Below are 11,215 nucleotides of genomic sequence, written 5' to 3'. Positions count from 1 at the left end.
GATGTGACCGTGTGACGTCACTAAACGATGTGACCGTGTGATGTCACTAAACGATGTGACCGTGTGACCGTGTGACCGTGTGATGTCACTAAACGGTGTGACCGTGTGACCGTGTGATGTCACTAAACGGTGTGACCGTGTGGACGTGTGAACGTGCGACGTCACTAAACGATGTGACCGTGTGGACGTGCGACGTCACTAAACGGTGTGACCGTGTGACCGTGTGATGTCACTAAACGATGTGACCGTGTGACGTCTCTAAACGATGTCACTAAACGATGTGACTGATTGGAAGGAGGCCCTAGCAGGGAAGACGGTAGAACAGCAATGGCAGGTATTCCTGGGAATAATGCAGAGGTTGCAGGATCAATTTATTCCAAAGAGGTGGAAAGACTCTAAGGGGAGTAAGAGACACCTGTGGCTGACAAGGGAAGTCAGGGACAGCATAAAAATTAAGGAGAGGAAGTATAACATAGCAAAGAAGAGTGGGAAGACAGAGGATTGGGACTCTTTTAAAGAGCAACAAAAAAAAGTTAACTAAAAAGGCAATACGAGGAGAAAAGATGAGGTACGAGGGTAAACTAGCCAATAATATAAAGGAGGATAGCAAAAGTTTTTTTAGGTACGTGAAGAGGAAAAAAATAGTCAAGGCAAATGTGGGTCCCTTGAAGACAGAAGCAGGGGAATTTATTATGGGGAACAAAGAAATGGCAGACGAGTTAAACCGTTACTTTGGATCTGTCTTCACTGAGGAAGATACACACAATCTCCCAAATGTTCTAGGGGCTGGAGAACCTAGGGTGATGGAGGAACTGAAGGAAATCCACATTAGGCAGGAAATGGTTTTGGGTAGACTGATGGGACTGAAGGCTGATAAATCCCCAGGGCCTGATGGTCTGCATCCCAGAGTACTTAAGGAGGTGGCTCTAGAAATAGTGGAAGCATTGGAGATCATTTTTCAATGTTCTATAGATTCAGGATCAGTTCCTGTGGATTGGAGGATAGCAAATGTTATCCCACTTTTTAAGAAAGGAGGGAGAGAGAAACGGGTATTATAGACCAGTTAGTCTGACATCAGTGGTGGGGAAAATGCTGGAGTCAATTATAAAAGACGAAATTGCTGAGCATTTGGATAGCAGTAACGGGATCGTTCCGAGTCAGCATGGATTTACGAAGGGGAAATCATGCTTGACAAATCTACTGGAATTTTTTGAGGATGTAACTAGGAAAATTGACAAGGGAGAGTCAGTGGATGTGGTGTACCTCGACTTTCAGAAAGCCTTCGACAAGGTCCCACATAGGAGATTAGTGGGCAAAATTAGGGCACATGGTATTGGGGGTAGGGTACTGACATGGATAGAAAATTGGTTAACAGACAGAAAGCAAAGAGTGGGGATAAATGGGTCCCTTTCGGAATGGCAGGTAGTGACCAGTGGGGTACCGCAAGGTTCGGTGCTGGGACCCAGCTATTTACGATATACATTAATGACTTAGACGGAGGGATTAAAAGTACCATTAGCAAATTTGCAGATGATACTAAGTTGGGGGGTAGTGTGAATTGTGTGGAAGATGCAATAAGGCTGCAGGGTGACCTGGACAGGTTGTGTGAGTGGGCGGATACATGGCAGATGCAGTTTAATGTAGATAAGTGTGAGGTTATTCACTTTGGAAGTAAGAATAGAAAGGCAGATTATTATCTGAATGGTGTCAAGTTAGGAGGAGGGGAGTTCAACGAGATCTGGGTGTCCTAGTGCATCAGTCAATGAAAGGAAGCATGCAGGTTCAGCAGGCAGTGAAGAAAGCCAATGGAATGTTGGCCTTCGTAACAAGAGGAGTTGAGTATAGGAGCAAAGAGGTCCTTCTACAGTTGTACCGGGCCCTGGTGAGACCGCACCTGGAGTACTGTGTGCAGTTTTGGTCTCCAAATTTGAGGAAGGATATTCTTGCTATGGAGGGCGTGCAGCGTAGGTTCACTAGATTAATTCCCGGAATGGCGGGACTGTCGTATGTTGAAAGGCTGGAGCGATTGGGCTTGTATACACTGGAATTTAGAAGGATGAGGGGGGATCTTATTGAAACATATAAGATAATTAGGGGATTGGACACATTAGAGGCAGATAACATGTTCCCAATGTTGGGGGAGTCCAGAACAAGGGGCCACAGTTTGAGAATAAGGGGTAGGCCATTTAGAACGGAGATGAGGAAGAACTTTTTCAGTCAGAGGGTGGTGAAGGTGTGGAATTATCTGCCTCAGAAGGCAGTGGAGGCCAGTTCGTTGGATGCTTTCAAGAGAGAGCTGGATAGAGCTCTTAAGGATAGCGGAGTGAGGGGGTATGGGGAGAAGGCAGGAACGGGGTACTGATTGATAGTGATCAGCCATGATCGCATTGAATGGCGGTGCTGGCTCGAAGGGCTGAATGGCCTACTCCTGCACCTATTGTCTATTGTCTATTGTCTATTGTCACTAAACGGTGTGACCGTGTGACCGTGTGACGTCACTAAACGGTGTGACCGTGTGATGTCAGTAAACGATGTGACCGTGTGACGTCACTAAACGATGTGAACGTGTGACGTCACTAAACGATGTGACCGTGTGATGTCACTAAACGGTGTTACCGTGTGAATGTGTGACGTCACAAAACGTTGTCACCGTGTGGACGTGTGACCGTGTGAACGTGTGACGTCACTAAACGGTGTGACCGTGTGACTGTGTGACGTCACTAAACGGTGTAACCGTGTGACCGTGTGATGTCACTAAACGGTGTGACCGTGTGACCGTGCGACGTCACTAAACGATGTGAACGTCGCCGTGAACGACGTCAATAACAGGTTGTGTTACATTCCCTGTTTATGGGGCATTCTGGGATGATGTGACATTGAGGGAGGGAGGGGTGATCCCGCGGGTCACGGGGTCATGGGTCACCCCCCCCTCACGCCGCGCCGCGCTGACGTTGACGCTGAGATCGGTTCAGCGTAACCAGGTTCACCAGGTTAATCCCCGGGATGGCAGACGGACATATGATAAAAGAATGAATCGGCTGGGCTTAAATTTGCTGGAATTTAGAAGGATGAGAGTGGATCATATAGAAACATGTAAAATTCTTAAGGGATTGGACAGGCTAAATGCAGGGGGGAAATGACCATTTTGGGGAGCCCAGAACCAGGAGTCACAGTTTAAGAATAAAGGGAAGGCCATTTAGGACTGAGATGAGGAAAAACGTTTTCACCCATAGAGTTGTGAATATGTGGAATTCTCTGCCATAGAAGGCATTGCTTTCACTGGATGTATTCAAGGGATATGGGGGTCTTGGGGTTAACGGAATCAAAGGATATGGGATATGGGGAGAAGCTAGGAACAGGGTACTGATTCCGGATGATCAATCATGAATGGACTAGTCCTGCAACACTTTTCTATGTTTTCTATGTTTTCTAAGACAAGGTGAAGCTCTGTTCAATCTGCAGTTCATTTTGTGATGAATGGTTTCAGACCAGTCGACAGGTTGATGTTAACCAAACAACAAGGTTTGTCTGGAGGCAAATGGGCAACTCATCCTTGTGGCCTGTCCACAAGGCAATTCAGAGAGAGCTGCCACGCACACCGACCATATCTTTGCCTATTTATCACGAAATACATGTTTCCATTCATGCTGTGTACATCTGGTACACGTAGAAACTGAAAAAAACACTTCACTTAAGCAGTTGACAGGCAGATGTTTGAGCTAATCTTGGTCTTGGTCTTGGTTATTGGTCCTCCAAAATATTCCAAATTGAATTTAAACTGGAGGTGGCGGAGTATGGACTTAAGCAAGAAGGCCTTCTTGGAGAAGAGCTGCCTGAAATGTAGTTGCGTCAGGTTGAGTAACTATAGTAGTGTGAAGACTATTCCATGCTTTAATTGTGCGAGGGAAGCATGAATTGCTATATACATCTGTCTTGGTTCGGTAACGTACAAGCATGTCCATTCATCTGCTGTGAGTTCGCATGAGAGAAATGTGTCACTGGTTAAAATGTACCTGGGCAGTGTGCGATGGAACTGGGTAACTGGTTGTTTTGTGAGATGTCCTGGTAATGGGTGTGGATCATCGAACGAAATCCATTTGTGTTGCATTATCAGTGAGATCGGTGATGGGTATGGATAAGCTGCTTCATTATCAGTGTGGTCAGTGATGGGACTGGATAAGCAGTTCTGTTATCCGTGAGTTTGGTGATGGGGCTGGATAAGCGGTGACATTATCATTATGGTTAGTGATGGGTCTGGATAACCAATGGTATTATCAGTGTATTCACAAAATGCTGGAGTAACTCAGCAGGTCGGGCAGCATCTCGGGAGAGAAGGAATGGGTGACGTTTCGGGTCGAGACCCTTCTTCAGTCTGAAGAAGTGTCTCGACCCGAAACGTCACCCATTCCTTCTCTCCCGAGATGCTGCCCGACCTGCTGAGTTACTCCAGCATTTTGTGAATAAATCGATTTGTACCAGCATCTGCAGTTATTTTCTTAAATGGCATTATCAGTGTGGTCAGTGAGGGGCCTGGATTGGCAGTTTCATTATCAGTGTGGTCAGTGATGGGTCTGGATAAGCAGTGGCATTAACAGTATAGTCAGTGCGATCAGTGATGGCTCTGGATAAGCTGTGACATTATCAGCATTATCAGTGTGATCAGTGATGGTTCTGGACAAGCTACGACATTATCGATGTAGTCATTGAAGAGTCTGGATAAGCTGTGACATTATCAAGTGTAGTCAGTGAAGGGCCTGGATAAGCTGTGACGTTATCAGTGTAGTAAGTGATGGGCCTGGATAAGCTGTGACATGATCTCATTGTCTTGCTGCTGTTTTACATTTGACATGATAGAAACATAGAAACATGGAAAATAGGTGCAGAAGGAGACCATTTGGCCTTTCGAGCCAGAACCGCCATTCTTTGTGATCATGGCTGATCATCCACAATCAATAACTGGTGCATACCTTCTTCCCATATCACTTGATTCCACTAGCCCCTAGAGCTCTATATAACTCTCTTTTTAATTCATCCACTGAATTGGCCTTCACTGCCGTCTGTGGCAGAGAATTCCACAAATTCACAATTCTCGATGTGAAAACGTTTCTTCTCAGCTCAGTTTTAAATGGCCTCCCCTTTATTCTTAGACTGTGGCCCCGAGATCTGGACTCCCCCAACATTGGGAATATTTTTCCTGCATCTAGCTTGTCTAGTCCTTTTATAATTTGATACGTCTCTATTTATCTCTATTATACTGCATCTGCCCACTCACTCACTTGTCCAAGTCACCCTGCAACCTCCAAACAGCCAATCGCAGTTCATACTCCCACCCAGCTTGGTGTCATCTGCATACTTGCGAGTCTTACTTCTAATTCCATCATCCAAATCATTAATATCCATATCCTAAAACTCTCGTTTATTTGTATGTTTGTTCCTGAACTACAGCCAAGACGGTACACGATAGCGCGACAATTGTAGTCCCACCTTACTCGCCGTCGTTCCTTTGGTGCTAATGGAGAAAATTAGAACGTGACAGTGATTGTGGATGATCAGCCACGATCACATTGAATGGCGGTGCTGAATCGAAGGTACGAATGGCCTCCTCCTGCACCTATTTTTCTTTATTGTGTTCTATATCCTCCAACCCACCCCCACTCCACCACGGTGCGGCGCTCCCTCCTCTCCCCCTCCCCGTCCCGCAGTGTTGCGCTCAATACTCCCCCCCCCCGCAGTGCGGGGCTCACTCCTCTCACCATTCCTTCGTATTTTCTCACGCAGGGTTGTGCTGCCTCCTCTGAGCTCCCCACCCTCGTCTCCGCTCCCGCAGTGCGGCGCTCCCTCCTCTCCGCACACCATCCACGTCTCCGCTCCCGCAGGGCGGCGCTTCCTCCGCTCCTCCTCCCCAATTAGGATAGTGTTAAATTCAATGAAAGGAGAGAGGGGAGGAAGTTAGGGGGAGAGGGAGAGGAGAAATATAGACGGGAGAAAGCGGAGAGTAAGAGGTGGAGGGAGAGGGAGAAGGGAGAGAGAGAGAGAGAGAGAGAGAGAGTGATACGGATTGCCGGACACACTAGTGGTGTGCGCACTGTGGGTTGGTACTGATGGAGTGACACTTTGTTTGGCAGTAGTGATGGAGGGACAGAGGGTTTGGGTCAAAAACACCGTCGGGCTCGGTGCTGCGGTTCCCACAGCGTCCTGGAACAAATCATATTGATTACATCAGTCCGAAGAAAGGTCGCGACCCGAAACGTCACCCATTCTTTCTGTGCAGAGATGCTGGCTGTCCCGCTGAGTTACTCCAGCATTTGGTGTCTATGTTTGATTGCATTTGGCCCTGGAGCACAGTGTTCTGGGTCCCGGGATGGGGTCGTGGATAACACAGATATCGGTTGCGACGTGTGTGGATCAAAGAAAACAACCTGGAGATAGCAGTGATAGCTTCCTAGATTACACCGGGTCCAGGGTCCCAAGCCGGAGAGTGGCAGCATCGTGTCAGCAAAATTGATGAACATGCAAAAACCAGAAGGCACAGCTTTCAGAAACAGACTAAAGTTCAATTCAGATGGCTGGGACACGTGTTTTTATTTTAACTAGAGGGTGTCGGGTGTCGGGTGCCTGAAACGTTCTCTAGTGTAGGTGGTGGAGGTTGGTGGTATCATGGCTTTCATGGGGCATTTGTATCGGCAAGTGGACAAACAAAGACTTGCGGTATTTGGATCACGCGTAAGCAGATGACATAAATATATCTTGACATCTTGTTCGGCCAAGAAATTATGGGCCGAAATGCCTATTCCTGCGCTGTGCATTTCCATATTCTATGTACAAATGCACTTGTCAGTGTAAAAAAAAAAATACCAGAGTGCAGAATGCTGATTTACGGTTTTTTATTACGTGTACCGCGCGAAACAAAAAAGGTGTTTTTTAATATGTTATTGAAGCAAAACAGTTAAATAATACACAAACGCAATCATTTCAAACTCTAGTTCATGAGATGGGACAACTGAGCATTTGCATCAGTTTGGAGATGTCACCCATTCCTTCTCTCCAAAGATACTGCCTGACCCGCTGAGTTACTCCAGCATTTTGTGTCTACCTTCGATTTACACCAGCATCTGCAGTTTTTATTTCCTACACTTTAAAATACACGTGGACAGAGTGCATGAATAGGAATGATTACGATGAATGATGGGCAATCGCACGCAAATGGGACTCACGTCGAAGGAGCATGGAAGAGCTGAGCCCCAGGACCAGATTCCGTGCTTTGTGGCTCTGAATTCCGCAGGTATTCCGTAACCTGTTCTCAGCCTGTAAGTTTGAGGTTCCACGTTTGGGCAGTTTAACGGAGTACGAATAACAAACTGGAATGAGTGAAAATGGGTGATAGATTGTCGGCGTGCATCGATGGTTAAAGAGCTTGTTTTTGTTTGTGTTTGGACCATGACTTTATGAGCGAACAAGTGCACGAATTACCCTGAGTGGGAATTTCACCGCGTTCATCAGCTCCTGTCTGAATTTACTCTGGGTCACGTGTTGGTGCAGGTACTGAGAAGCTGTAAAAACCCCGAAGCGACAATCGTGATATAGTAATAACCGGTGGGGGAGAGGTCATATCCGATCTTTGCAATACCTGTAAAGATGACAAAGACAGCTTGTGGTGCCCACAGCAATACGAAAGTGCCCGTGATACTAAAGAATAAAACAATGGATTTTCTGCGGTTCTCCATCTCCGGGTCCTTGTCATTCTCTCCGTTGCTGCGGCCCCTGAGACCCCTGCGGACTCTGCTGTCCGCTACAATCCGCCTGACCGTCAGCACATTGAGCAGAAGGATCAGAAAGAACGGGAGACAAGGGGTCAGAACGCGGTGTGTGACAGCATATGCGATCCATGCAGACGACGTATAGTAGGTGGGTTTAGTGTAGCACAGCCAGGGAAGATTATCAAACTCGTAGCCAGGATCTATCGTAAAACAGCTGGGGATATTCTCCAAACAGCCCAGCACTATCACTGCCCCGATAACCACAGCCGCCGTTCTCTCGGTACAATATTTTATTTTCAGCTTCTCACAACAAATGGCCACAAACCGATCGAAGGTGAAGGCTACCGTCAGCCAGACAGAGACCGCGGTGGTTGCAAAGACCAGGAATAGGACAGTCGTGCACACGGGAGTAATGTTCAGAAAAGAATACGGGAAGTAAATTGGAATAGTCTGACGTAGAAAGGGATCAGTGATGCCGACCAGGAGATCAGACGCTGCCATGGCCACCAGGTAGCGTGTGGTGCATTTGGAGAGTCCGCATTTACCTCGACAGAGTATCACTATCGCCAACAGGTTCACTATGAAGGAGAGAAGAGACGTTACTGTCACAAGACCTGCACAAATGTATCTGAGCAACGTTGGCTGATTAGAAGGCTTTCAAACTTGGATACGTTGACCAATTGACCTTTAGCCCGGACAAAGTTCAGAGACTGTGGCGTTTGGACCACGAAATCAACGCAACGCATCAAACGCCAATGTATATTACGTTCCCAGCTTTTAATTCCGCCCACATTCATATCAACTGCCCTCCACATTGTAGCATCCATCTGCCCTAAAGCCAATAAACAGTAGTGACAGAAACAATTAATAGCCAGGTCAATTGCATGTGGGAGGAAAGAAGAGGGCAGCCAGGAATAACGCGGAGGCGGACGACGAGCGATGAAACATTGCACATGCGGCCCGGGAGGTAGAGATTGAACCTGAGTCTCCCGAACTGTGCGACATCGGCAGTACTGTCTGTGGCGCGGTGGCGAGGATGTACAGAGAGTGATGCAGGACAGTATTTCTTTCAGTTTCTACGTGTACCAGATGTACACACCATGATGGTAAACATGTTCTCATGCATTTCTTGATAAATAGGCACAAATATTGTCGGTGTGTGTGGCAGCTCTCTCTGAAATTACTTGTGGACAGGCCACATGTATGAGTTGGTCATTTGCCTCCAGACAAACCTTGTTCTCTGGTCCGTGGGCTTGAATTAACATCAACCTGTCGACTGGTCTGAAAGCATTCATCACAAAATAAACTGCAAATTGAACAGAGCCTCACCTTGTGTTAGAAAACATAGAAAGCATTGAAAAGTGTTGCAGGACTAGCCCATTCATGATTGATCATCCAGAATCAGTACCCTGTTCGTGGCTTCACCCCATAGCCCATATCCTTTGATGACTCAGTTAACCCCAAGAGATGTATCTAGCTCTCACTTGAATACATCCAGTGAATCCAATGCCTTCTGTGGCAGTGAATTCCACAGATTCACAACTCTCTGGGTGAAAACGTGTTTCCTCATCTCAGTCCTAAATGGCCTTCCCTTTATTCTTAAACTGTGACTCCTGGTTCTGGACTCCCCCAAAATAGTCATTTCCCCCCTGCATTTAGCCTGTCCAATCCCTTAAGAATTTTACATGTTTCTATATGATCCCCTCTCATCCTTCTAAATTCCAGCAAATTTAAGCCCAGCCGATTCATTCTTTTATCATATGTCCGTCTGCCATCCCGGGGATTAACCTGGTGAACCTGGTTACGCTGCACTCCCGCAATAGCAAGAATGGCCTTCCTCAAATTAGGATAACACAACTGCTCGCAATACTCCGGGTGTTACCTCCTTGCTCCTGTACTCAAATCCTGTCGCTATGAAGGCCAACATGCCATGAGCTTTCTTCGCTGCCTGCTGTACCTGTATGCTTACTTTCAGTGAGTGACATGCTACGACGTCTTGGTCTCGTTGCACCTCCCCTAATCTGACACCATTCAGATAATAATCAGCCTTCGTGTTCACCGGCTGGAACTAATATTTCCCAGTGGGCGCAGGGTACAGCAGAGTTTATCAACTGCCTCTTTCTTAGATTTGAAGCAAGCATTTTTAATTTAATTTGGAGCATTATGTGTTATTCGTTCAATTGTTAATGTTCAAACATTAGCAAATTTGTGGATAACACAAAGCTGGGTGGCAGTGTGAACCGTGAGGAGGATGCTATGAGGATGCAGGTTGACTTGGACAGGTTGTGCGAGTGGGCAGATGCATGGCGGATGCAGTTCAATGTGGATAAATGTGAGGTTATCTATCCACTTTGGTGGAAAGAACAGGAAATCAATTATTATCTGATTGGTGTCAAGTTAGGCAATTTGGAAGTACAAAGAGATCTGGATATCTTTGTGACGATTCCGGTTCTTTATGTCAATCTAGTTCAATAATAATTGATCCAAACACTTGTTCTTCAATTCAAACCTTTAATGCAGCGCTGCGATGACTCCTCCAAGTCTGCTCTTACAGAGCCCACGGTCTCCGGAACAGGATGGGACGACCATACTCATACATACCAAGTCAATGTTTATATAGCTTCCAAATAACAGAATGGAGGGGGCAAAATTGAGGGGCATGGCAACATGTTCATCCAATCACAACTAGAAACACCGTAAGCACTTCCCAGTCCCCAGTTATGACCAATCCCGTACATCCTATTGTTGTATCTGCTGGAACAGTCTCTGATCTTCATAGCTCTGACTTATACCCAGTTGATTAAGTCTATTGTAATCTTCCTCGAATCATTCCTTGGCAACCTGCTCTTTCACCATATCACTTGCTTTACCATCACTTTCAGTATAATAGTCCTCTAACATCGGAAGGTCTTCTCCAGTTTCTCCCATGCGCAGTAACAACATTTTATGAGTGCTTCCAATGCCTTTCGTGGCCTGCATAAGATTAATAATTATACATTTAACGATGGCAATCCCCACGAATAAACATATCAAAAGTACTCCGAGATAAATGGCAACGTTAATAAACCAATTGTACCGTCCGCCCAATGATCTTTACATCGCCCGGTGCGGCTCGACCACGGGACTTAGCTGCGCAAGGCTTGGTCGCGGGCCTTTCATCGCCCGGTTCGGCCGCGAGACGTTTCAGCGCCCGGTGCGGGGACTGTGCGGGTCGGTCGGGGACGAGCTGTCTGTCCGTGGGCGTGGGGAAGAGAGTGGAAGTTTTGTTGCCTCCATCACAGTGAGGGGGTGTTTGGAGTCACTGTGATGGACGTTTGTGTTGGGGTCATGTGTCTTGTGTTCTTTTTTTTTTCTATGACTGCTATGTAGTTTCGTTCGGTACTTCGGTACCGAACGACAAATAAAGCTCTGTTATACCTGTTATATACCTGTTATCCCCAATCTCCCCAGTTCAAACC

Source organism: Rhinoraja longicauda, chromosome 39 (genome assembly GCF_053455715.1).
Source record: "Rhinoraja longicauda isolate Sanriku21f chromosome 39, sRhiLon1.1, whole genome shotgun sequence".
NCBI lineage: Eukaryota > Metazoa > Chordata > Chondrichthyes > Rajiformes > Arhynchobatidae > Rhinoraja > Rhinoraja longicauda.
The sequence above is the reverse complement of the archived record's forward strand: the minus strand, read 5'-3'. Positions refer to the sequence as shown.